General features: G+C 34.7%; 2 long non-coding RNA genes across 3 annotated transcripts in view; one reads left to right on the plus strand and one right to left on the minus strand.

Moving 5' to 3' along the window:
- LOC310900990 lies at positions 1 to 9250 on the minus strand. 2 transcript variants are annotated; one of them, XR_014585503.1, is made up of 3 exons: positions 9118 to 9250; positions 2408 to 2533; positions 1 to 1887 (listed from the first exon to the last, which is right to left on the minus strand). It is a non-coding gene; the product is annotated as an uncharacterized lncRNA (long non-coding RNA). The 2 variants fall into 2 exon arrangements; XR_014585504.1 differs by having other exon boundaries at positions 9113 to 9250.
- The window catches only part of LOC310900989, a 26025-nt gene continuing 3212 nt past the window's right edge, over positions 5067 to 27879 (plus strand). Inside the window, exons 1-2 of the long non-coding RNA XR_014585502.1 lie at positions 5067 to 5241; positions 13394 to 13999. This is a non-coding gene — a long non-coding RNA (uncharacterized lncRNA). The remainder of the gene's footprint in view (positions 5242 to 13393; positions 14000 to 27879) is intronic.

The raw sequence follows: 27879 nt of genomic DNA on the forward strand, positions 1-27879 counted from the left end.
TGAGAACATTTGGGTCCATATAGATACTCCTCATTATGACATAATAAAATTTAATTAGTATAACTCTTTTTTCTAAATTGCTTGGACTGTATCTAGGGAATCTCTCCAAGAAAGAAATAAAAACCAAATAGACAAAAGCAATCATCAAAATTTGCTTCAGTATTCCAATGCATAAACTACTTTATTCTTAACTGAAGAATTTAGAAGATACATTAGAGACTTCAGCTTGCGCTACAGGCATACAAAGGCAAAAGATCCAAGTTTCTGAGGGAAGATGAGTAAGTGCTTACTTAGTTTTGAATCAATTTTCTATCTGTTTATCAAGAGGAAAGAAAATGAACACAGGTGGATAAAGAGTTTTTATTCCAAGTTGGTTCTGTTTTTGTTTGTTTGTTTGTTTTCCTTTTTTTTTTTTTTTTTCTTTTTGAAGCTTAATTTATATTATTTACTATTTATCAGGCTGTGGTAATTTCAAGGAGAAAATAGAAAGCAAATGTTAATGTAGTATGAGATCTGCTGGAGCAGCAAAGATTTTGTGAAGAAATAAAAATCAAAAATAAGTATATATATTACAGTCATGTTCTTTCTCATGCATTGACTTTAAAGTGACTTTTTCATAAATAAAGAAAAATAATATTTTAATCTCCTAAGATTTGGTCCAGCATTGCTTCACATCTTACTAGTGAGCTAATTCATTACTAATGTGTAAGGTAAATAACAATATTTTAATGACATCTTACAGAAGAAGCTTACAGGAGAAGCTTATTCTACATATTTCTAAAAAACTTGAAGCAATCTTTGCATTGTCCTGATTCTTGGCTTGTAGGGAGAAAGAGAGTTTTCAGTCTCTACAAGATGATCAGACCTTCAAGCTATAAGCAACTTTTTCCAGCTGTTCTGTAAATGTAAATGTCAACAAGCTTTTGAATCTAATTCTGCTGCCAGTGAACTCTTATTTCTCTAAGTGAACTTAATTTTCTACACACTTGTGTGTCTGAGAACATTCTCAGCTCTCTGAGCTCTGTACCATGCAGCTGGAGATGGGTCTTCCAGTCTCTCTCCCAGTCTTCGGCCTCGGTGTGAATACATGGAAAAGGAAAGTTTTGTATCAGTAACTTAAAAGATTGGTAAGGATGAAAAGAAAAGATGGTAAACTACTACCAGCAGTGGTATGAACAAGTAAAAATTTCTCTTTGTCTTATACTTGAACTATACAGCTGTCAGTGTCAAGTCTTCAACTGAGACAGTACAAGACCTCACAAGATCGGATTTAATTTGGAGAAACGTTAGGTCTCGTTCTTAAAGACTCATAGTGCTTTTACGAAAGGCTTATGAGTAAGTAAATTTTGCAGATTTCCCTGCAAAACCAGTGTCAGGTTACTCTTCCAAGTTGTCCATAGGATCTTCATCACTCCAATCAGAAGGTTTTGGGACTTATATTGTGGAGCTCAACAGGAACTTTTGAGACAGAAAGATCAGCAAAAACAAAAATCTCCATGATGGGTCTAGATGCCTGGTTACACTTCCTTCTGTTTCTTTAGTTTGTTTCTGTACTGTTTAGTTTTTCTTGAATATGGGGTATTATGTCAATTAGTATGGAATCTCCTCTCATTGCCTATACTCTAGCTCCACTAATAATTTCAAGCTATGTTACAAATTGTTCAAGTTTCTGCATTTTGTTTCTTTCAATTACTTCAACAAGCATAAATCCCAATGTGTTCGTAGCAACAGAAAAGCCAACAAAGAAAGTCATGAAGCATTACCAGAGAAAGCATTTTGTTTTGTTGGTTTATTTCTTACTCTCATACTTTGGTTAATAAAGATAGCCTCTCCAAACATCTCTGGAATTTGGGATATACTCAGGAATCCAGCAGGAAGCCCATTTATCTGTAGAAAAAAGAAAAAATTATATATATATATATATATATACACACACCTTCAGAGTCCTAAGAGCTTCAGTGACATGTCACGATAGTAAAGAGTGAAAGAAACAGAGAAAAAAGAAGAAAGGCAAGGAACAACCAGCAAGACAGAGCATGTAAAGCTTTAGGTAATACTATTTTGCTAGTTTTTACTTCAATCATCTAACGCAACCTGTTTATTCAGTGAATTGCATTGCATCTGCAAACATATTTATTTGTTTGCTTTTAATAACGTTTTATTAGAAAAATATTCTTTGTATTGACATGGGCTAAGGTGTGGCACATGAACCAATTTTCTGTTGTACAGACTATGGGAAATACATATATTATTTTCAGCCCTTACGTTGTTGTCACCAGTATCATATTCTTATTGACAGCAAATAAGCACTATGCTTGTATTTGTTGGATTCCCTCTGTATCCTGGTCTTAATCTATCTGAACTATATAAAAGCTATAAAAGGATTTGTCATATTGGGAATTATTACCAGTTTACTGCCAATTATGTATTAGACAGTCCTCAGGTGAGAAGGAAATTCCATCAGGCAGTGTGGCAAGTTGCTGGACTCTTCCTTTTCTAGTAGATGGTGCTTTTGATTTCTTTTGTATTGCCCCTAAAGAAAGTGAAAACAATGACTCTGTAGACAAGAAAAGATATATTATATTGCTGGAATAATTCTAATTCCCTGTGAAATCATTTTCCCAGTCTGCTTAAGTTTGTGTCTCTACTATGCATATGGACAGAAAGGAAGCCTTGAAACAAATCACCAATTCTAGCACTTTTTCTCTGAGCTTATCAAAGGATGCAAATTTGACTTTTGGTGCTCCTGAGTAGTTTATTTTACTCATTGAAAAGTCACAGAATAGATGGAGCTGTAGTACTTGTTAACAGCTTAGGAATAAAGCAGTTTAGAGGAAAGGTGATGCCATTCTGAACACCTGAAGAAAGTTTGTCTCAGACTGCTAGCTATACCCAAAATCACACCAGAGACTCATGGAGCCAGCCTAACCTCCCCAAGCGTTTCAGTGAAATTTTCACATCCAACCCATTTCAAGTGCTACAGCAGTGCAGAGAACATGAATACACTTAAGGATGGAGCATGACCAGACAAATACAGATGTCATTACTCATATTTTGGCATTTGTCACTATGGTGTTTTTGTTGTTGTCGTTGTTGTTGTTGTTGTTTTTCCTAGGCCAGTGGTTTGTTGCTGTTTGTTGTCATCTACCTTGATAGATAGCAACAAGAGCTTGGCTGAAATTAAAGGTCACTACAAAAGGCCCTGGCTCAAAGCTCTGACAAAATCCTTAACTTGGGGAAATGATAAAAAAAATTCAGTCTTCTGGTGAACTCATTTTCCCTTCCCTCAAGTAGTCTCATAGTGGTTCATTAACCAATGTTGGTTTAAGAGGGAGAAAAAAGCTCTAACCAGAAAGCTTAATAGAGAAGAAAAATAATCTTCTGCAACTGAACTATGCCAATAGCCTCTTTCTCTGTGGACTACACTGCTAGGCCTACTGGTTTCCTTTCTCCTCTTGCAATAGCCTTCTTTCACTAATGTTTTTAAGTCTTACAGGTGCTAAGGTCTGAATTCAGTTGTGATATGATGCTATGACTTACATGTTACCTGTTCCTTACTCCATTGACCTGTGCCTACTATCATTGTAAAAAAATCCCACATATCAGAGTGTTTGCTATGTCAGCTCTTGAAAAAGAGTGCATTGCATAGTAAACTGAACAATTTTTCAGCTCAAAAGAGATTAAAATTCTTCGTATGTCCTTACTCACAGGAGACTCTTGCACTGTTTTTTAATATTGTCTTATTTGGGACTTGAATTTAACATAATACTGAAAGCTACTAATTAGGATTAAGGAAACCACTCACCCCAGGAACATTTATGCGGTGTGAGTCTAGATTTCTGTATGTGCTCAAAACTGCAAACTTATCTTTACTCAAAGGTATAATTGCCTATTTAATAGAAATACGTCTGAAACATGCATAACACATGCAAATATGTTCCCATCCTGCCCTTCTGTCATACCAAATATCAACAGATTTCCCCTCTGAGCTGGTATTTTTGGAGAGTTCTAGAGTTTTTCTTTTGCTGTAGGTGTCAGATACCATGGTTACGTGCTACTTCAGAATATTTAAGCCTAAAATCTTCATGCCAGTATGTGCAAGTATGACAGATCTGTTATCATCAAACTACAAACATATCATAAAAACTGTGGTATTCCTATTTTATTGTGTCTTTGAAGGACTTTTTTTTGCCAGAAGATCACACAGTAAATCTGAGGTGAATCAGTGTGCTGAATCCCAGTTTGTAACACAATAGAAAGTCACTGCAACCACTAAGACATTTGTTTCTCATCTCCCAAGGTAAGGTAAAGAAATTCCTGATTGTTTTTAGAGAATGTAACAAATTAATATGAAAAGAGGCAAAGGCAGATTTTATATAATTTACCTTAGTTTTAAAAAGGGTATAGTTTTCTGAATCTCTGCATATTTGGCATACTGGAGTGGAAAATTTCACTACTGTTGACTCGTTGACTCGCTGTCACATTAATTGCATGGTTGTTCATTTTTGGATTTAGGCAAGATTATATTACTCACAAGGTTTACTTCAGTTTTGCATATGCCCCTGTAATGAATCAATCCAGTAGCACCAATTTATTCTGTTCAGATATCTGTATCTGTTGAGCTTATCATTTTGATTTGCTCTTTCTGAAAACTTGTAAACTGGTACCTTAGATGCTAGCCTAAGCTCGTGACCACCTTCTAGCTTTCATCACTTTCCCACCATCAGTTGTGTATGTGGCACTGAATCTCTCTACCATCTGAGTGTTTGGTGCCTTTGTAGTATATTTCATTCTTATGCTCTAATTCTTTTATAGAGTTATACCAGAAGTTGAATAATCTCTTTCATTTGTCATAGCGCACAGTGGATCATCACTGTATTGTTTGCTCCCATACCTATATAAAATATGTACCTTTATATTTTCCTTTAGATATTGAAAGCTATGGAGCTTTATAAGGTCCTCAACCTGGAGGTTGGGTATGATCCCTTAAGATCAAGAGAGTCAAGAATACAGTCTGTCTGTCAAGTCAGACAACATTGATTTGTGATTGGATCCTCTTTATCTGATCCCCTTAGCTACCTATTTTCTTGAGGATTGTGTTTGTTTTTATTAGTTCATTCCCTATCAATTTTATACATGTGTAACTTTTCTGCAGTCCTTTTCAGCATCAAAGATTCAACAGTTTAAGCAGATGTTTGTGCTAGTAAGACCTTTTCTGGTCCTCAGATGCCATATTGCAAGGTAGGTGAAAGAGAGGTTAGATCTCAGTATCCTTTTCATCTGTCTCCCATCTAATTATCTTGTTTATTTTCCTTTTGTTGTTGTTGTTGTTTCTTTGTTGTTGTTTTTTGTTTTCTCCTAATTTCAACTTCCTAAAGAACATATTTAACAAAGTTTAAAAAAGAATAAAAATTAAATAAGAATTTTGCTTATTGTTGTTATAGAGCATATTCAAGCAAATGATCCTCACACTCTATGACATTATTTATCATTGTGGTATTTGTATCTATCTCCTTATACATTGCATTCACTTTAAGCACCTTTTTACTGAATATTTTTTAAATATTTTAAATATTTAATATTGAATATTTTTTATTTTTTTAATATTGAAATCTATTTTAAAACCTATATTAACAGTAATTTATTCCAAATGTCAATGATTATTTTTATTATTGCCAGAAAATTGACACTGGCTAGGAAATTCCTGGGATTTGAAGACACACATCAGTGCAGAATTCTTTAGTGTTGTATCCCATTGTTTATTTTACACCAGTGACATCTGGCCATCATTTATCTAAGAGAATCAAGACATGTCTAAAGTCTACATGGATTCCTGAAGAGCCAATATATTGTGTGGGATGTATGAGCCTGTAGCTGGAGAACCATTTGGAGTAGTCCACAGGGACATGTTAGAGTCTGTAGCAGACGTAAGGCCATCTGCACACCACTGAGTGTTGCATTTTAGAATTCTAAGCTGTTACAGCACTTACTTGCTCTTCTAAATTTGAGAAGTATAATGATGAGCAAAAGTCTTGGTTTAGTTCCTATTTCATTTTATCAAAATGATCTTTTATGATCCTCTATGGAGTCAGTGTCATGCCTGCGTATGTTCCAGCCACTGACCATATTACCATTTAAGCTCAAAATACATTCACATCACTTTCTCATTTACTTCATATTAACATATCCATGCCAAATGAGTCTCTGTGCCTTTCTTTATCTGCTCTCAGACACTACTATTTTAGTTAGCTTACATGTAGTGAAGAAACATTTGAAAGCCATAAGCATTTTAAATTCTGTTTTCTAACAATTGAAGTAATTAATTATAATTATAATTCAGACAATTTTTTTCTCCACATTTTTTCACTAAAACCAAACACAGTATTTATTACCTTAGAGAGTTTTTATTTGGAAAATATGTATTACACACGTGTTATGCATGAACATATACTGTGTCAATACACTGCACGCTATCAAGAATATTTAAATTTACTTAATATTTTCTTGTATGTAATAAAGGTCTCCAGTGAAATTAGACCACAGCTAGGCTGGGTACTCTTCTAGTCATGAGGGACAGACTTCATGTTAGAGTCCACAGTTCTATATGAACAAAAAACTGGCAGAAAAATATCCTTCAAAGAAGCTTAATGCTAGCTTTGAATTTGACTGGCATAGGTGGGAAGACTAAACCCATGTGGTCAACAGCTTTCTAAAGCCACTGTGGAATATTGGCTCATCAATACACAAACTGTTCATTGTACACAAACTGTAACAACTCCTGGGCCATTTTATTCTGTTGTTCTATTGATTGTTTTAAAAACAGAGCTTGAGGGAAATGGAAGGGAAAAAACATTTGTTTTTGCAGACAATAAAAATACTTATGTGGATAAAAGAAAACTTCTTCAAAATATTTTCTATTTCTGCTCTGAGATAAAAACAAGATACTTAAAGGATTGTATGAAAATTATGTCTTGGGAAAGTCCAGAGATAAAAGATAACCTGCATATGACACAAGATAATCAGGTCCAAATCCATTGTGAGTCAAGAGCAGGGGAGCTTGAACCTCAGGTTTCCTATGTTCTTAACATTGGGCTTTTCTGTGAGACTATTTAATTTTTAAGTTTGGTCAGGAACTTCTCTTTTATGTTTATGCATTTTTGTCCACAATTTGAGTTTTGAATAAGAGTCTTTCTCAACAGAAATCTTATAACCAAAAACAAACAAAACAAAGTAAAACAAACAAACAAAAAAAAAAGGCAAGTAAAACAAAAAACAGCTACAAAAAAAAATCAGAATTTATTTAAAGGAGAGCAATAAAGATGGTGATGGATCTAGAGGGCATGAATTTTGAGGAGTAGTTGAGGTACCTGGCTTGATCAGCTTACAGGAAACTGAGGGGTGTCGAGGTGAAAAAAGGTAAAAACTGAAGTGAAACTGTAAGTGAAACTGAAAAGATATTCTATGATTCTGTGATTGGTGATATGAGGAATTTAGAGTATCCTCTATTTCTATTTTTTATCTGGAAAGTTAAACTGAAACACAAAGTAGCTGCATATTGCAACCTGTCTGCCCACTGTTTTTCTTTCTGAAAAATTCTCATCTCTTTGGTCATACAGCAAACTACATGCAGAATATTCCACGTAGCGAAAGTACAGTTAGCATTAACATTATTTCTACTGTGTTTATCAATGCAATAATTACGTAGGTCAGGAAATGTTTATTAATTCAAGAAAATACTATTATGAAAAAAAAAAAGATCATTAACGTCACTATAAAAAGGCTTTTTATTTCAGTAAACTGAGGCATGCATAAATCAGGTGCTATTTTGTAATAAAGGCGAGAGAAACAACTGCCAGGACAGCAATGCATTGCCCACTAACCTACACTAAATCTTGAGCCTGAAGAGCCAACTTGGCAAACCTGTTCCCAGTTATACTAAGCATACAATGAGAGGATAACTTTCAGAGTATTCAGCAGTGGAAAAGTATTTCTCAATATTCACCAAAGGAAATAGACCATTTTGAAGCAGGGAATTTGATTTATCAAACATAGCAAAGATGATATAGACAGGATATTTTAGACACCTAATTGTGCAATAATGAATTTCCTTACATAGTGACAGTGAGCTTGGTTGCCCTTACAGAGTTACTCTGAATCATCACATTGATCAGCTCAGAGGGAGCTGCTGGAATATGTATTTGCAAACAGATCTTGTGACGGTGTGACAAAAATTTTCCTGGCCTGTGTGAAAGTTCTTTTGGATTTTGAAACAATGCAGGCATTTTCTGAGTAAAAATCAGTGTTCAAAAGGTTTGATTTTGGTGAAATGCCAGTTCCATACTGATCTTTCAGCAGCAAGCAGGGAAGTGAGTTTAAAAGTGAGCATTTGAGCAAAATCTAGTCAGCTTTTAAACTGGACAGATTTCTTCCTTTCAGTGGCCACCTGGTCATTGCTGTTACACCAAATTAGGGCTATTGTTTGGCTGGATGCTGATTAATATTTTGAATGATTAAATAATCAACATTCTAAATGATCAGTTAATCACAAAAGGATGAAAATAAATGGCATACTTAAACTATACTTTATCACAGCTTGGAGACCCAGCCTGTCCTCAGAGTTCCTATAACAGAAAAGTGACTACTAGAATTAAATCAATGTCATAAGTCATTGGTCAACACTTGCCCTTTACAGGAGAGAGATTTTTCTTGAAGAAAATAGAGATATTCTTGAGACTCCTCCAGTAGACAAACCAGATTAATAATAAATGTATTCTCAAATAAGCAGATGTTCAAATATCAGATTACTTTCAGTAAAAAAAAAAAAAAAAAATCACATATTTTTACCTGTCTTGATGTTTCTACAAGCCTCCAAAAAATTAATGAGAACATAACATGTGATATATATCATATACAGACTACTGTGGAAAATTTGGATACAGGGAGAGAGATAATGAGCTATAAATGGGTCATGCATATGAAAATATATATATTCAGTATGCAATAAATACAGTCTGACTACATACATAAGATAAATCAAAACTCAATCTAAAGAACATGCACAAATTTCAAATTTGATTTTAAAGAACAAGTTGCAAGCCTTATCAGAAGTCACCTTACTGTAACATAGATCTGAGATGTGGAAGGTCCTCATTTTGTGATCTCTTCCCAAACTCATCTCACTTTTTCCCTCTGGATTTCAGACAGAAAACTGTGATCCCATCTACTACTTGACCACCTCTTTATAACTTCGAACCCCTTTTTTTTTTTTTTTTTTTTTGTAGCCGGTGTAGCCACATCACTCATGAACAATTTGACATCAAATAGAAACAATGCATTAATTCAGTAATACAAGAGCTACTTTAAACTTTCATCTTTTCTCCTTAATGGTGATCTCTTGAGGAATGTAGGACGAATTTTCTACTTCAAAGATGACAGTCATGAAAGAAGGGGATAGATCTTCCTTAGAAATAAAGATAAGCCCTTGTAACTCATATACAGTTGGAGATATGGTTAAAAATGGTTAAAAAAGAGCCAAAATCTTCTAAACAATTGAAAAGACACATTTCTTTCAAGTAGAGCTTCTAAAAGATATATTTTCCAGTTTTAAATAAAATTAAATAACTAAAAAAGAAAGATACTGAGAAGAACAAAAATAAGCAAATACAGTAAGAAATGGAAAATTAAGCAAATAAAAGTTGATCTGTTAAATCCCAGGACCTTGGTATGGAACATTGTATATTTATTTTTAGTTCCTGTGAGGCATTCTGGTGCCACAGAAACATGATTCATTTAAATGTGAATATATAGCTAAATAGGAAAAACACTTCGTGGATGAAATCACAGGAAACAATCTTTAGTGATAAATCCTCCCTCCTCAATAAAATTTTTCTGCAGTCAAATGAAAGAAACTGGCAAGGTGAACTTCAATGAGATAGTATGTGCATACAGAACAATTAGACTATAAGAAATACTATCCAGGGGAACCAACTAGAATTATAGGTGCACACTGGTGGCAAGACAACAAAGAGAGAGATATCACCAACAGTAAGTATGAATAAAAATAAAATAATTTGGGACAAATATGGACCTGATGCAACAAAAAGAAACAATTCAGATAATACCACTATCAAGTAACATTTGGCTGAATTTACGCCATCTATGATTCTGTCACAAAAGCACGAACCCTCAGTTTGATGGATTTGGTTATACTAGAATAAGGTTTGCTACAGTATTATTTGTTAAGAAAATAATATATTGAATCATAGGGAACTGTGAATCAGCGATGTTGGTCAGTTTTGCTTTATTAAATCATTAAAGATCCCTTCTTATTCTCCTTTTGCTTTTCTTAACACATTTTTTAATAGTATGTCTTAGTTGATATTCACCTTTCCTATTGTCTTCTGTTTGGTATTAAGGTCAAGTTCCATTTCTAATTGGTTGTACAGCTGCATTCAATTCATTATATTTTCCAAAAGAGTCCTTGGGCCCTTTTTCCCGTGCTGACTCTTCTACATAGGAAGAAGTCACTGTGTATTTCTGCAAATCTATCTGATTCCAACACTAAGATCTTTATTCTGCTTTTTTTTCTTTTTTTTCTTTTTTTTTTTTTTTTGTCCCGGTGCTTTGACAATGAAAACAAAAAGATAGTATTTCAACTGTTATGGCACCTGTCTTCCACACTGTTATATCACATAGATTTGGCCATGTCTTTCTTTTCATATACACACAGATATTTTCTTGCTTCCTAGATTGTAAACTCAACAGGGCAGAAATATCTTCTTATTCAGTGTATTGTAAACTATCTGCCACAGTGGAGATGTGATTAGGATACTTGTGCTAGTAAAACAACTTATGTTGTTGAAAAGATCAGTATTAGTTTTTTTATTATTTTTTTGCTATCTGCCATTGATTATCAGAATCATAGTTAGTCACTGAAGTACAATAAGAAAAGAAATTTAACTATGTATGTCTATAGGATTTCAGCTATTTAAAATCATGTTCAGGAGGACTATCGTAATTCTCTCTCTCTCTCTTTTTTTTTTTTTTTTTTTTTTATGACTTTGGCAGTATTTACATCCTAAGATCTGTTTCTACAAGTAAAATTTCCATATTGTAGGAATCCTCATGCACCTGCCTTTATAGAAACCTTAAATTTAGCATAACGTAGGACCAAATTAACTACATCAATGTAACTGAGCCACCAGACGGCTAAGGATTAGAAATGATTTAATGTGATGGAAGCATGGACATCCACATCCCATGCTTTCCTGAGAAAGTATCTCAAGTCCAATTCAGACTATTTTTTTTTTCAAATCAAGTTATTTCTTGTTCTGTATATCAGCTTCTAGTTTAGATTTCTTTGTTAGTTTGGATTTTATTTGAACATTTCTTGTCTTTTTTTTGTTCTGCATTGTCCTCCAACTACAAGGCCATCTGTTCCATTGGCAGATGCATTTAAATTCTGTAATTGTCATTCTTAGCATAGTGCAAACCATACACAATTCAAAGGACAAGGCATGCTATATTTGTAAGTTGGCCAAATTGCTTGACAAAACATTAACAGCAACAATATTTGATTTTCTGACTATTTAGGATGTGCATCTGTGTCACAAGGATTATAAAAGAGGATTTTTATGGAACTGCTAACTGCTGTGTCCCTCTGACATATATTTGCCAATTGTTCATGAGATGAGATGAGTTACTTCTGTCTTTTGTAATCTTAGGGTTACATTTTGGATTATTCTGGAGTAAGGGCAAGTTGTTATCAGTCAAACGTGACAGAATATTTACTTATAAATCTAAACCCTTGTACATATGCACAATCAAAGGCAATGTAAATTTTATCTTTTTGTCCATTTGTCCATAACTCAGCTAAAGGATGCAAGCTCTTCCCTGTAAAAAGAAAAAAAAAAAAAAAAAAGCATACAAGTTACCCTGAAAAGAAAGGCAAGAAAATTATACAGTGAAAAGACTGAATCCTTTCTCTTCATTTTAATTCTATGGAAAAGCTAAAACCTGGAGGTGGTAGTAAAATAGAGGCTCACACAAAGTATAGATCTGACAATAGTAGAGCATTAGACTTCTTTGAGGATTCCCTTCTTAACAGGATGACCCTTGGGTACAGAGATGTCTACTACCTTTTCAGTGTCTTTTTCTTCATATTTAAAAAATGAAAGTTCTATTAAGCAGAAAATCTGCCTACAATGGAGATTTTACATCTTCTTTTGAGGGAAAATCACCCAGATTTTTGGTACTTACGAGAGCCTCTCACTACGTTGCAATCACTGCAATTTCTGAGACAACTAAGTATATCTCTGGAATACAGACAAAAATGATATAACAATATATTTGGCAAATCTCAGTTACATTGTGGAGCTTCATAAGATACAAGCAGCAGTATGCTCTCATTTTATCCTGTAACTCCTTTTCCTCATATATCTTGATTTTTCATTTCTTGCATTTTAATAAGTGAGTGAATTTAAAATACATAAAGATGTTAAGAAGATATAACATTCTGGTGGCTGAAATTAGTACTTATAATCTCTTGGGAAGTACATTTGCACCTTAGATATGGGATGGGATGATGGGATTACTGCTAAACTGGAGAGCTTTTCAAAACCCTGATGCAAAACCTAATACTGTTAATAGAAGAAATCTTAGTGATTTCAACGATCTTTGTTTCAGTTCCTCAGAGAATACCTGTTTGCTTTCATATGAGACCCTTGGGGACCTAGAAGCTGTTTCATGTCAATTACCTGTATTTCCAGATGCTGATTTGCTGGTCTAACTAACAAATAAATTATTTTTATTATTTATATTATTTTTTATTTTTTTTATTTTTATTATTATTATAATAAAAATTATCATTTTTACCATCCTGATCGCCATCACATGAAATGTGTAAATTGTTACAAATAATGGTTTTATAGAATGTTCTTCTCCACAGTTTAAGCATATAAAGCATGAATGTTACAAGGGTGACATTTAGTAAGCTCCGTTCAACTATGTCAGTTTTATCTGTCTGCAAACTGAATGAAGGATTGGGTGCTCACCTCACAGCTAGTCCGAAGGTCAACAATTCTTCTAAAGGCTGGCTAGTTCATGCTATTCCAAAGCAACCAATTTTAAAGTTATTATGAAATATTTCTTGCTTTTTAATTCTTCTGCGTTTTAAACCCTAGCCAGTATAAATCTTCAGGCTGATGTACATTAAATGGGAAAGACGATGGTAGTGAATACAGGGGTAACTCTTTCAGAAGCTGCTGTCATTTCTTTGTTTGTTCACACCTTCCAATAATAGTAAGACATTGCCATACTGCAACATTTACAGGACAGCAAGACAACAGCAATTATTTAAAGGCACGTCAGTTATAACTCTTTCTTCTTTCTGTAGTGATAACAGGAGTTTGAGAATGTATAAACACCTTTGAGCAAGGATACTCAAGTCATCAAATAAGAATATGCTCCTTTGGTGGAGAAATATAATAAAAGAGGAGAAGATAGACAGTAAATTACTGTCTTTGGGAATCCATTCAGGGAAGCTTTCAGAAAATAACACTGTAAATGAACTCAGCTGTTGCTGCAAACATCAATCTCTGCGAAAGCTTTGTAGAAGAATGTTAACAACCACCTGGTGCCACCCTGCTGGTTAAACAAACAGAGCATTGGGGGAAAAAAGCACAAAATCTAGTGGTGCTTGTTTAACTTCCATTTCTTTTTCCCATTGACATTGAAGCCTCCCTGCAGTCAACTTTGCTTTTAGCAGACAGATTACACCATTGTCCTTGATTCCAGGTCAGCGTGTGCCGATTTATCTGAGTACCTCATCTGTGAGAAGAACCATTATTAAAAGCTTCTGGGGTAGGAACAGATCATTTCTCCTATTAAAAGTTTTGTTTGTTCCAAAGTTTGAATGAAATGTTTTCATGAGTTTTGCTTGAGGACACATCTTACTCGCTGAAGCTGCTGGGAGTTGTTTCTTCTGTGTATGCATCTCCAAGTAAGTGACAGACAGCTTATAATATCACCTCCACTACAAAGACATGGTTGGAAACAAAAATAAGCTTATTATGCCAGATGAAATCAATTCCTCCGTTCTTGTCATTGCCTGACGATATACAGTCCACATTAAAATCAGAGTGGTAAGAGCAAAAATGGTTTCTGATACGGATAAATAGCAGATTGGTCACCTGGGAAATGGTGATCAGCAGACCTGCAACATTTCACAGAGTCAGTGGTGAGCCTGACTGAGGCATAGTAAATCCATCTGACAAAAAAAATTGTTCAGGACTTCAGACTAGTCAGCAACTTTTGGGTAGTTTTTGCTGCCTTTCAGTTAGTCATAAATTAAGATAAGAAAAGCACCTAAAAGGCTGAGCACATATCTTAAGTTTTTTAAAAATTATTTTCTTAAATACTTCTTAGATTTCTGGATTTGGACAGTAGAACTTTTTTGGGGGTGTAACATTTTGTACCAAAATATCTTCAAATTATAATTATGACATGAGTAGGTGGATACCCATAATTCTATGAAGATAAAAAAAAAAAAAAAAAAATTGCTCCAGAACCTTTGTTTGAAAGAGTATCAGATTCATACTGCAATATTTTTGTCTTTTACAACATTACGAGAAGTGTAATGTTAACTCACTATTGACAGAAGCAAACAAAGGTAATGACAGTATAGTGTATTACTATGTAAGGAAACCAACACAATAATAATATCAACAAAATATATTTTTTAAACATAATGGATCACAAAGAACAATTTATCTGTGTATTTTGTAAAGTATAATTTAATTTTCACAACTAATATTCACATTGCAAGGAGTAATGAAGGTTATTATTAAAAAAAAAAACCTTAGTGGTGGACTATGTCACCGTTGTTTCTGCCCTAAGTACTTCTTTTGAAAGAGGCTATTCATTTTATGTACGCAAGTTACAAAATGTATGGATTAGTAAAATAAAAAAATAATATTATTTTGCTGTATACGCTTTTTAGAATGTTCAGCTCTTTTCCCTAAATGAGCTAATAATTAATCTGTATTGATCATAAAACCAAGTTCAGTTAATGTATTAACAGGCTTTGTAATGGTGATTTTGCCATCAAAGTGCATTAGGTGAAACATTACTGTCAGTAATGGAAGTAGGTATTAAGATAACCAGTGCCTTTTACAATGTAAAATTGTAGTTTGATTCGTCACTAACTGTTACGTAGAGACTTTAGTTGTCAGTGGTATGGAATGGAATGTGAAGAATTTGAGTTATATCTGCTAGTAATGAGTCCAAAATCTGCCTAGAAACTGAGGCAAGAGACCTCTGGTCAAGGTTCATGGCCTTCTTGAACGAATAGACAAACATGAAAAAACATAAGATGAGGGTGAGTTCTCCCATAATTCACTGAGTAGAAAACATCAGTCTGTCTGAATGGCTATGACTGCACTAAACTATCCATGGAAGAGACTACACAGGCAATAATACAGCATGTGGGCTTTCAGTTCTGTGGGGCTTAGTATGAGACTGGTTTATGTCAAGAACAGAACCTCATGGCTTTAATTAATTGCCAGGTGTTCACAGCACTACCATGTACTGTCGTGCAGTTCCATTAAAGGAAAACTTTTAAGCATCTGCAGAGCCATGGAGAGAAAAGTGCACAGCACCTGCCCACACTTGTTCTTTTCAGAATGACACAAAACCTACACTGAACTCATGAAAAGCTATAAAAGGCATGTTTATAGGGATTGCATGTTGCTTCAGAAATCTGTAACAGTATTGAGACACAAAACTCATTCTCTGTTGCCTTATGTGTTTTGTGTCTCTGTGCCTAGAAGAAGAAAGCAAAGGTATGCGTTGCTGTTCGTTTTCAAATTAGTGACTGAAATCTATATTACCAGAGAAGTTAGAAAGCTTTAATAAAAGCTATAGTTCTCTATTGTAGTCTGTTCAGTCTTGATGCCTCAAAAGACCCACTGAATTAATTGTTGGAGACAAGCATATATAATAAGAAATACAAACCATATTGTTATGTTTTTGATTGTTTGTTTCAATTTGAATAGGAGTAGACAATAATATAAGTAATGATAGCATTAGTAGTGGTAGAGAAATAAATGACAAAACAATTAGAAAGAGTAGCTGGCTGTAACCTGCAATTGTTCACACTTGGTGACAAAATTTCAAAGTTGGGCGTTTAACCTTGTGGTAAGAAAAAAAGAAAAAAAAATTCAAAAAGAATTCAAAAGCAAATTTCCCAAACCCCCAAATCCGTAGATCTGTGAGGGACATTTCTGGAAGCCAAGAAAAGAAAAATCAAACAATAACACAGTGTTGTGGACACTGCATAGTTTTATGAATGATCCTAAATTGCACAGCTTTTGTAGAGATCTTGGAACGTGAACAAAGATATGAGCTGAATTGTAATGGAAAAACCCTCATGACCTATATGAAAAAGGGTGGTGCAATACTGTTAGCTTCTGCTGTGAATTCAGAATACTTTGGAAATATCATCTGGGCTATTTTGGCCCTGCACATGTTACTAAGAACAGAATCTGTTTTCTCAGATACAGCTTTTGGATTTCGAAAGCTTTAAGACCTAAAAGCAGTGTTTAAAAATCCCATTGTTGAAATGAGTTTGAACTTTTCTGCTTTATGAGAAAATTTGAAGTTAGTAGAAATCACAGAATAGAATAAAATCAAACTTTCACTCCATCCTTAATAGATATAAGGGTCATACAATCATCTGGGCTAAGGATATGTCTACATAACATAAAGTTAAGGTTTCCCTCTGAAGTACCAGGAGTGCTAGCACAGGGGTTAAACTGGTTCTAGATCATAGACAGCCACACTGTCCTATCAATGCCCATTGACCTTCCTTGAGGCGAGTGCAGTAAGAGAATTCTGTCTCACGAGACAAACACAAAATATAAATATCTTCCTGTTCTATAGTGACTAGGGATTTTACCAATCTTTCTTTGCGTCTTCAGCTCTACAACTACCAACTGTTTTCCTCTGAAGTCATCTAATAAACTGACATATGTAACCATAAATAAATTGCTCTTGATTTATAGATATTTTGCAGCTTGCTACTCTTATTTCAGGCTTTAGGAAGGACTTGTATTCTTAAAAGTTTATCTGCTTTTTCCAATTATATGTAGATGTTCTACTGCTTTTCCTTGCAAACCTTTCCAGAACTACTCACATAATCTGATACTCCAAGGGGCTAGCAGAGAAGTATCAATGACAGAAGTGATAGGGTGGGGAAGGCTGTCAGGCAGAAGATCCTCATTACATTTGGTAATGTAGAGAGGAAATAAATTGATGAAGTTTTCTTAAGAGGGACAGTGGACAAAGTAGTTAACATTTGCAAATATTTTTGGGGATAGCACACTTAAGGAATGAAACTATGCAATAAATCAGGCTGCTGTTATTGAACTTGGATCTTGCTTATTACAGATATGAAAAACAGTATATGATAACATTAATAAAAATAAAAGTTTTCAAAACAGCAAGGGAATTCCTGTTTCTAACAGAGAGTGCCTATGTCAAGCTAGGCAAATGATCCAGTTTTTAAACCAAAACTTCTGAGGGAGGGTCCCTAACTATATACTTGTTGTTTTTAGGTTTTACTTGTTCCTTTTTCATGCTAATAAAATTAGCCTGATCTGCCTTTTGAAAATACCTGCTAATAAGTATACTCAAAAAAGGGAAAAATGACATCACATGTATGCCAGGTAGCATTTGAAATTGGTCTGTCCCTCAATTACTCTGAATAATGAGTGTGTTGTAAAGGAAAATTAATTTCTGCAAAGTATTTACATATTGTAGAAAATAAATAATCCTGTCTTCTGAGTGTGCTGAATAATCATGCAGAATAAAAGCATCATTCATTTTGAACACTAAGAACAAAACAATATAGTCAAGGGCTGTTAAGAAGCATCATCTCTTCTGTGCACTGAGACAGGAAGCTTTCTCACTTTTACAGCTCACCATACAATTCTGTATGGAATGCATGTATAAAAGTCATATTAAAGATGGCAGAAGCAATCTTATTTGTGGAGCATGACAGATTCTGTATTCCATATTTTTAGTTTTCTTTTAATTAATTCTATGCCTAATTTTACAAGTTCTAAAGGATTTGTTTTACGCTTTTTTCCATTCAGAGTTGCTGTTTTGTGTTGTGGTTTAACTCTGGCATGCAGATCGCTCACTCTCACCAGGTAGGAAGGGGGATGGAATCAGAAAGTTAAAAGTGAGAGAACTCATGGGCTGAGATGAGGCCATTTTATTAGGTAAAGCAAAAGCTGTGTGAACAAACAAAGCACACCAAGGAATTATTTCACCGCTTCCTGTCAATAGGCAGGTGCTCAGACACTCCCAGGAAAGCAGGGCTCATCACACTAATTGTTTCTTGGGAAGACAAATGCCATCAACCTATTTATTCCATTCAAAAAGGATAACTCAGATACTGAACCCATTAAAAGACCATTTTAACAACACTTCCCATTGGTCATAATGTTTAAATAGCAATTAAAATCTAAGACCTGAAAAATTTTTATTTTTTTATATATATATTTTTTCACCAATGATTATACAGATAAATACAACGATTTTTGTCTCTAGATCATGTTTTAGCTGGATACTTGTATAATCTCAGCTAGTGTATCTGTAGGCATGAGGACAGGAGTGTGTAATACATTAGGTATAGATCTTCTACATTTTCTTTAGTAAAGACAGAATGTCACTGTTTAATAATATTTAGTGCTGCTAATATTTAAACACTGTATATATATAAATAGAAGCTCTCACATATTTTGTAAGCTTTTAGTTTCTTGTGAGGAAAAATGCGTTGCTGAGGGCAGGGCTTAGGAACCAGAAACAAATATGCAATAGCTTGTCCTACAAAAATCGTGTGCTCTCTAGCATTAAAGACTGACATAGTCAGTAAATATTAAAGACAACATTAGCTGACTTTTTTATTTGTGTTAAATATATTTGATTACATCTTTGAGACTACAACAAGACAAATCATAAATCTACAACTATGTGGAAAGGAAAGGAAAGGAAATATAAACAGCTACATTCTACAGACAGAATTATGGCCATCTAGACAGCACATAGTTGAATGGTAAGTTATGTATAGGTTGATTGTTTTTACTGGAGAGAAAAAGTTACCTTTATTTGGGCCATTCATAAACCTTCCTTTCAGATCAGGAATGAGTAGTGTATATATTCCTCACCTACTTTTCATCTCTATAGTTATCACAGACATAAACTGGGACACTATTCACTATACTGAAAAGAAAGCAGGCAAAAACAACAACAAAAACTAGGAAGCATTACAGTTCATTACAGTCTGACACTGTGTCAGAATTTAACTGTCTGTGGTCTACCACAGTTTGCTTTCAGTTGTCAGAAGACAGAACAGTGGAGCTAACTTTTTCCAAACAAAATGTCAATGCATAGATAAAATAGACATAACATATGCCAGTTGCAAGAAAAATTAGGCTGAGGGTTTCCAATACTAGAAGAGGAGAAAAAAATCCAGATAAAGTGGCATAAAGAGCCACCTAGCTATAAATGAAGCTTCAGGCATTCCTCTTTTCTTCCTTTACTCATATTTCTTCCTTTTTGATCACATTGCTGTAGATTTTGTCAGCAAAGCTCTCTTTTGGATTCATTTCCATTCTCTTTGATCTTCTTAATCAATGGTTTACACAGATTATGTTTACCTATTGCCACACTGAATCCAAATGAACTAGTTCAGCTGAAGATCTTTTCTCAATCAATAGGAATGTCCATGGCCATATACCACAGTCATGGGAAGACAGAAAACTGTATAAGACTGTAAAGATCTGCCAGAGCCCCAAGAATCACCTTTTAATAGCTAGAAATGGTGAACTGGGGCTAAATGGCTTCTGTGAACAAATATTCAGCATTTTCTAAAACAGCAAAAGTTATTTATGAATGTAAATTATCGTTGTTATTTATAATAATATTTTAAATTCTGAAAACAGATTCTTATTAGTTGGAGCTTTAATAAAGTTATGAACCTTCTATACAATGCTGATGAGAAGACAGAACCGTTCCACTTACTGTACAAGCTGTTGAAGCACACTTAAATCTTTAACTGCTTAACTGTTGCTTAACTCTCATTCTTCTCAAGTTATAAGAGTGTTTAATCATTCTTTTATGCAGTCTTTTGCTTTATGAAGCATTGGGCATCTGAGGGGAAATAGTGATTTTAGTAAAAAGAAAACGACTGAGCAAGAACTACTTTCATAGATCAGCTAACAGGAGGGCAGGGAAAGAAAAAAAAAAAGTGACTTTTTTGCAGTGATAAAATTCAAGTAGCATTGCTAGTGTTTCCATTCAAAATATATCTATTTATTCTGAATTTAAACAGCAGACTTGAAGGAAAATTTTCTACGTGTTTGACCGTCTCCTTCACTTTCAAATTCACTTTGAATTTTGATACATACTTTAGAAACTTAGTAAAGCAGCTGCACCATAAGCATGCCCATGTAAACACTGGAGGCTTCCTTATGAGCACTGCCAACAGGAAGGAGATGTTATCTTAAAAGAACAGATGTCAGGGGACAAAATCACTCAGCTTTAGAAACTGCTACTTCATTGCTGACTTAACCAACAGTCTTAAATGCAATGAATTTGGTCTCAGGAGTCAAGATGGAAATCACATTCTGGAGCAGAAGACAGTACTTCCTTCTGTCATCTTCAGATTAAACTGTAGATAGAATGTTTAGAGTGTCTGAGCTCGTATAATGTGACTACACAGACAGAGTATTTTTAAAAATACGGAAGCCAATGTAACCTACAGATTTAGGTAGACATAATGCTATGTAGTTAAGAAACTTCATTAAACATGGGTGTCTTAATGTACTTTCATAGCAGATATGATAAGAATGGCAGAACATTAGTTTGGATCATGCATCAAGAGCTAGAAAACTTGGGAACAGATTCTAAGTCAGTATAAAGACACTTAGTTCTAAAGTAAATGTGAAGGAAATTATCTTAGGCAATTTACACCACCTCAGAATTTGAATCTTGAACTATTAGTACCATCATTCCAAAACAGGAGTGCAATTCTGAGACAGACTAAGCACAATGTCATTGCTAGCCTGGAGGAGTATTGAGTACAGTACAGCATGGAGACAGAGCTTCAAGGTGGCATTTTGTCCTCACCTTCTCTTTTCTGTTATGATATAAGCAGGATATAAGCTCATCATTTCACAAAGAGTATGAATACTCCACATGTCTTCAGAAAATTATAGCACATAATTGTCTCATGAATGCAATGCAATCTTGCATATGAAAAGAGAATAAAGGGTGCTCAGACTCAGCCACTCCGGTTATGAGCAATTTTGTCAGGAACAACAAATGACACTGGCAGTTCACAGCCCTAAAATCTGTCTATACCATGACTTTGCACTTGCTTTTCAAACATAAATACTGGAGGTGGTCTGTGGTTCAAGATATGTTTACAGGCCCACGTTCAAGAGATACCAGGTTGATTAAGAAAATCTTTTGACAGTTTGTGGTTTTAAAAGTGTTTCTCTGCTACACTTATTTCTTGATAGAGATAACAACATTAGATCATTTCATACTGCTAGATGCTGATTGGAGCATGATTTCCAAGCCTTCTATTTTTCTACTGATACTTCAGCAGTTACAGTTTTATGGCTTTTAACTCTTATTCACCTCCCAATACTGCAATTGTCTGATCATTTTGATAGAGTATTTTTGGCCTTTGTATAGATCAAAATAATGATATGCTTATGCTAATACTTAAAGGTGCTTAGTCTCTCGAGTGACTTGAATGATGAGCAGGTCATCTCTTCAACCTAATAATCTCTGAATCTATATCTCTTCCATATTAGATGCTGGAAAATGTTTTCTAGCTCTGTGCTGTGTTTTTATTCATGTTTTCCTCAGAACATGAGGCTGTCCTTATGTTATCTGTATGCTTTTGACATCCCATTCCTAGTTGTCCCTTTCTAAAGGCTCTGCAATATCCCTACATCTTATTACCTGAAATACGTACATCATGCTGTCCCTTACCATATAGTAGTAGCATATTGCTTACACTATGTATGAATGGTTCGAGTCTATGCCATGAGGTATCAGATCATAAAAACTTCATTATGTCTATAGAAAGCGGTTTAACTTGTCCTGGATAAAAGGTCTGTCTCCATGACATGTGACATATACATTTTTGTTGAATACTGGTAGAATTTCAGTTATATATATATATATATATATACATATATATATATATATAGCTCTGTATATATATGTATAGAGCTCCATCATCTAACAGACAGAAAACATGACTTGGATTTTCATTACATTTTTGTAACCGTTGTTGATACTTCTCCCATTTAACAAGTCTAGCACAGTTTTTAGATCATCTTCATTCCTCTTCTCTGAGTTTATCTGTATTCCATGTCACCACGCAAATTCAATGCAAAACCAAATGTTAGATGAGTCTTCAAAAGTTTCCCTTTAAAATGGGGAGAAGTATACCTTTGATGATTTATTAACACACACATTTATAGATTGCGTCTGTGTTACAGTTTGTTCATTATGTTCTGTGTTAAGGATTCTGTGCCAGTACCTATGTCCTGTCGGCAAAATGAATTTTGTAGATGGGATGCAATTGCCATCCTTGCTACATTTGTCTCCATGCTGAGATAAAACCTCAAGGAAATGACTAGGGAAATTCTTGCATATAACACTGTGGTAGTTTAAATTCTCTTCTGCTAAATCAAAATCCTTGAATTGAAAGATGGCTGTCATCCAAAACAAGCTATTGATAAAATCTGACTCTCTGGGGTGATAACTAAACAGTAAATTGCTTAATAAGGGATTTTAATCATTTGACCATTTAAAGGTAACATGATAATTTAAAAGAAAATATTTTTCTTTTCATTCCAAAAGGGCAGGAACCAGACTCAAAGCATGTCAGGAATATTCTCTGAGTTGTAAAACTTAGTGATTTAAGAAAGAAATCAGAAAGTGCTAGAGAGAAGCTTTAAATAAAAATGAATATTCTGACTTGGTCCCAGACAACTTCTGTATAGTGAGGGAACAGAAACAGAAGAAATCATGCAAGAGCATATTATTTCATCTATATTATATCATCTACACAATTACCTTCCAGGGTGCTTTATCATGCAAGAGTAATAGTGCAAGTCCACTGCTCCAGCCTACCCAAAACAAGATCAGAGGGAACCTGGGGAATCTTCATTGTTTGGTTTTGTGTAACAGTATCTGGTAAGAACCTGCTTTTCCATTTTGCAATGGCTGTACCAAGGCTGTTGAAATTCTGTCAAAATGAATAGAGACTACCTTGAAAAAGGTAAAATTATGTAGTGAAAGAAATACCTTCCTCCAAGAGTCTGAAAGCTTGCAAGAGCTGTTTCTACCTTTGTTTCTACCTTTGCAGTCAAACTGTAATCCCCAGATGAGGAACAGGGAAGAAATATGGGAAGGAAAGAATGAGACAGGGAACTAATGTGAAATAGCTTCCTCTGTATGTGGACTGGTGTCCACCCTGTCTCCTGTCTCCATGAACAGGTGAAAACTTTTGTTCCAAGACATGGAGATACCCAGCCAATAAAAAGAACTAATCAATTACCAACTATATCCTTATGACAGGTAGAAGTTTGACTCTAATATAATTTTTCATACCAGTGGGGAAATTAACTTGGAGCATATATATTACTGTAGTGTTTAGTAAGAAATACTATTCTGTCAACAGTTACATATAGAGGTGTTGGTCAGGAATCAAGGTCTGACTAAACTTAAAGAAAATATTTAACCCAAATAACATAACAATTGCATATATATAATGAAGTAGCAATATAGGGCTAAAAAAAAGTAAAATAAAAAAATGTAGAACAGGAAAAAATAAAGTGTGGAATTGCTAGCTAGTCAGACATTTTGCTTAAAAAGCAAGAACAAAATTTCAAACTTCTAGTCAAATCTCATGAGTTTTCTTCTTAAGTAATTGTCTTTGTTTTAGAGTGAGTTGTTCCTGATTTATATCAGTGTATCTGAATCAAACTCGGAATTCAAAAGGTTTTTACCTGGACATCCTTTATAACCATCTTCTTCTCAGATTATACTGGAAAACCTGAACTTTAATTCATTCTTCTTTTGTTTCTGCCAGGTACCCAAATGATTTTCCGTAAGTGGCATGCTTCCTGTGAAATAACTACACTAATATTGCTGTGCAAAAATAAAATAAAATGGATATAGGAAAGGGGAAAATACTATTCTTCTGCATATTTGACTTGAAAAGTAGATTAGATAAATAGCTTTATTGGAACTTTTCAAAACTATAATATCTAAGCAGACAATAGGAAATAATTATGCATGTATACAAAACATTGTGAAATTACACATTTTCCAAGCCATTGCCAGTAACTATATGAATAGCTTAATTATCTTTCCACTTATATAAAAGTTTTATAGAATAGGCTCTCAAAGAAATAAAAGTGAAAATCCAGTTGCAATTATTGAGCTTTATCTTCATCGCTACAAATTGTAGACTATTCCCAAACTGTATTCCCTCTCACAAGTACATAAACTCATCATCACATGCATATTTTGCAAAAGAATTGTACATACACAAACCAACTATTTATGCATCTGCCAGGCATCATGAATCATTTAAAATAAAATAAAATGACTTTTATTTTAATTTTAGTCCTATATGCACAAAATTTCACTGAAGTTTCACAATAAAGAGAACAGAGGAAAACTTAAAATTTAGGTAATTTACATATATATTTTCAGTGATTCTTTCATAATCTATGCAATGTAATTATCAGTGAAGTGCTATAGATAATTTCCCCATAATTTTCTTCCTTCTACATTAGGCATTATAATTGCTTTCTTCCTCTATACCATGTGTGTTTGTGTCTTGCTCCCCCTCCATCCTGTATGGAGGGAGAGAGAGAGAGAGTATTAAATCAAGTACAGAGCTGGTTTTCATTTTGGCAGGTAAAGCTTTTTATTGCAAATGAAACATTTTCAAATGTGAATTTAAAGTTCTTGAAGTGATTTAGTCTCCTCAGCTTTGGCTCAGATTCTAACTCCAAGCCAAAATCCACTGCTTTGCACCTACCCAGCCTCACTAGGGCCATTATTAAATGTTTGGTTGGAGCTGGAGGGGGGTGTAACAAAGACATATTTTGATTTCTGTCCTGCTCCTCTCATGCATCTCTTGAGAAGAAGACAAAAGAATATGCATAGAATCAAATCTTACTTTTTTAAGGTTTGTTCCAACTCCTCCTGTTGTTTCTGTCTGCTGCTCCCACACTTGATTTCCAAATTCCTTACTTCCCAGGAAGTAGCTGATTTTGTGCATTGTATTTACCCTTATTTGTGGAACATTCCGCATTGGTCATGTTTGTTGGGAGCCTTTATACCTGCCTTCATCCATGAAGATGACCAAGGGACTGGAGCACTTCTCCTATGAAGACAGGCTGAGGGAGCTGGAGTTGTTCAGCCTGGAGAAGAGAAGCCTCCGGGGAGACCTTATAGTGACTTTCCAATACCTAAAGGAGGCTTACAGAAAAGCTGAAGACGAACACTTTGTCAGGGGGTGTAGTGATAGGACAAGGGGGAATGGCTTTAAACTAAGAAAGGGTAGATTTAGATTAGACATTAGAAAGAAGTTCTTTACTCTGAGGGTGATGAGGCACTGGATCAGGTTGTCCAGAGAAGCTGTGGCCTATCCCTGGAATTGTTCCAGGCCAGGTTGGATGAGCCTTTGAGCAACCTGGTCTAGAGAAAAGTGTTCCTGCCCATGGCAGGGGGTTAGAACTAGATGATCTTTAAGGTCCCTTCCAACTCAAAGCATTCTGTGATTCTACAATTTGTATTACTGTAAAGGAAATGATGTTTTAATAGTGTTAACAGACTTACCTGTTGGGTACCCAATCTACACTTTGGATATATTCCTTACAGAATTATCGTATTTTTGATCTGATTGCTTGTATAATTTATTTCCTACAGTTTCAGTAATCAAGGTATTGCATTGAGCACAAACATTTAATACATTTACTTAACATATTGTATGCTGGGCATTTTTCCTTCTCTATCTTCTACCTCCAAGCCTGCAGATAATCAGTTCTGGCAGCAGTTCCTTCTGTCGGTGGAAGCAGTCTTTAATAGAGAAAACCAAATGTGTTTTCTTGAGACCCTTTTAAGACACAGTACTCAATATATCCCATGTATTCATCACTGTCATCCAAGAAGTAAAGCCACGATCAGAAGTTTTAGATAGTGGTTTGTGTGTATTTCATTGTAATACTGTCAGACGTGATGTGAAGCACAGCAAGCTGCATAAGTAGCTATAGTTTTACACAAGCCAATGAAGCTACAGAAAAGATGCCTAAAAACCAGAGCATTACAGTTTATTATATTTGATTTTTTTCCCAGCTCTCTAGTGACTTGCTCATTGGGAAAACCCAGTATGTATACAGTTGGAGAGGAAATAATTATTGCTATAAGATCCATATATACTGTGGCCCACACTCAAGTGGACTTCTTGTCATCATTTTCTACTAAATTACAGCAACTGAACAGGTGATATGGGGGACTAGAACCAGTACTCAGTTTTTACTGTGCATACTTTTGAGCAGTTTTATGTCATATTATATTTATAACACCATCACCAATTGCCCGTCACGTCATTGACTGAATGGCAATTGACACAGAGCAGTGATAACTCCAAACTGTGTGCACGTGGGAATTTGCATCCTTCTTCAAACACAGACAGGGAAAATTCTGAGCACTTCTTTTAGTGATGCTGGACCTGAGTAACTCAGAACATTTCTGGATTCTCATATTCTCGTATTGTCTGCTCCAATACTGACAGCAGATTCTGACAAAGCTTGCCTCCTTGGTAAAGCTCATCTTGGAAGAATTTGGAGTCAACTCTGTTTTAACCAGATTAGAAAGTGAGAAAATATGAAAACCTGTTATCTTGAGCAGACCTTGTGATAGGTGTTTCCTATAGGTTGGTTCCTATATAGGTTCCTATAGGTTGCCCCCCAATGGACACCAAAGCTGACTTGGAGGTATGATGAACAGGCTTAAGTAGTTGTCACTCCATTTTTAGTACCGATGAACAGTCCACGACAATATAATGATCAAAGAGTGCTTCAGTTTTTACAACTATATTTACCTTGAATTCTTGAAGTGACAAAGTCTCATCACACTGGGAGACAATAATAAATATATTGGAAAAACTTCAAAATTTCAGGACAGAGCAACATGTTCTTAAAGAATATTCACCTGTCATACTATAACTAATGTTTATGGTGAAAACCACAAATACACACTGCACGAACTGACAGCATGTGTATACATCCACATTCCAAGCACTGCCGCCTTTTTGACTGCATCAACATATAAAAGTTGATATTGACAACATCAGAAATAGCCAAACCACCCAAATAAGCAGTATAGTCAGAGCCTAATGAAATGTCTTTTGTAAGAAACCGCCACTGTCATATCTTACAGCAAATCAAGCTCACTAAAAGACTAAATTTCAAATTACTTAAAAATGCCTGAGAAATAGAAGTGACTGGAGACCAAGTTCACTTCTCTCATAGTTCAGATACAAAACCAAATCAAAAGGTGTTATATAAGAGTAGGAAAGATTCGTAGGTGTTCATGAGATGTCTCACAAGAGACTTTGCCTTTGTCAGAAGACATCATTAAAATTACTTTGATAGAAAGAGATGTCTGTCAAATCTGTATTAACTGGTATGCATGTATTAGAAATATCTTAAACAAAAACAAACAAAAAAGAAACAAAAACAAAAACAAAACAAAAAAGAAACAAAAACAAAA

The sequence above is a fragment of the Anser anser genome, assembly GCF_964211835.1.
Source record: "Anser anser genome assembly, chromosome: 5".
In the NCBI taxonomy this organism is placed as follows: Eukaryota; Metazoa; Chordata; class Aves; order Anseriformes; family Anatidae; genus Anser; species Anser anser.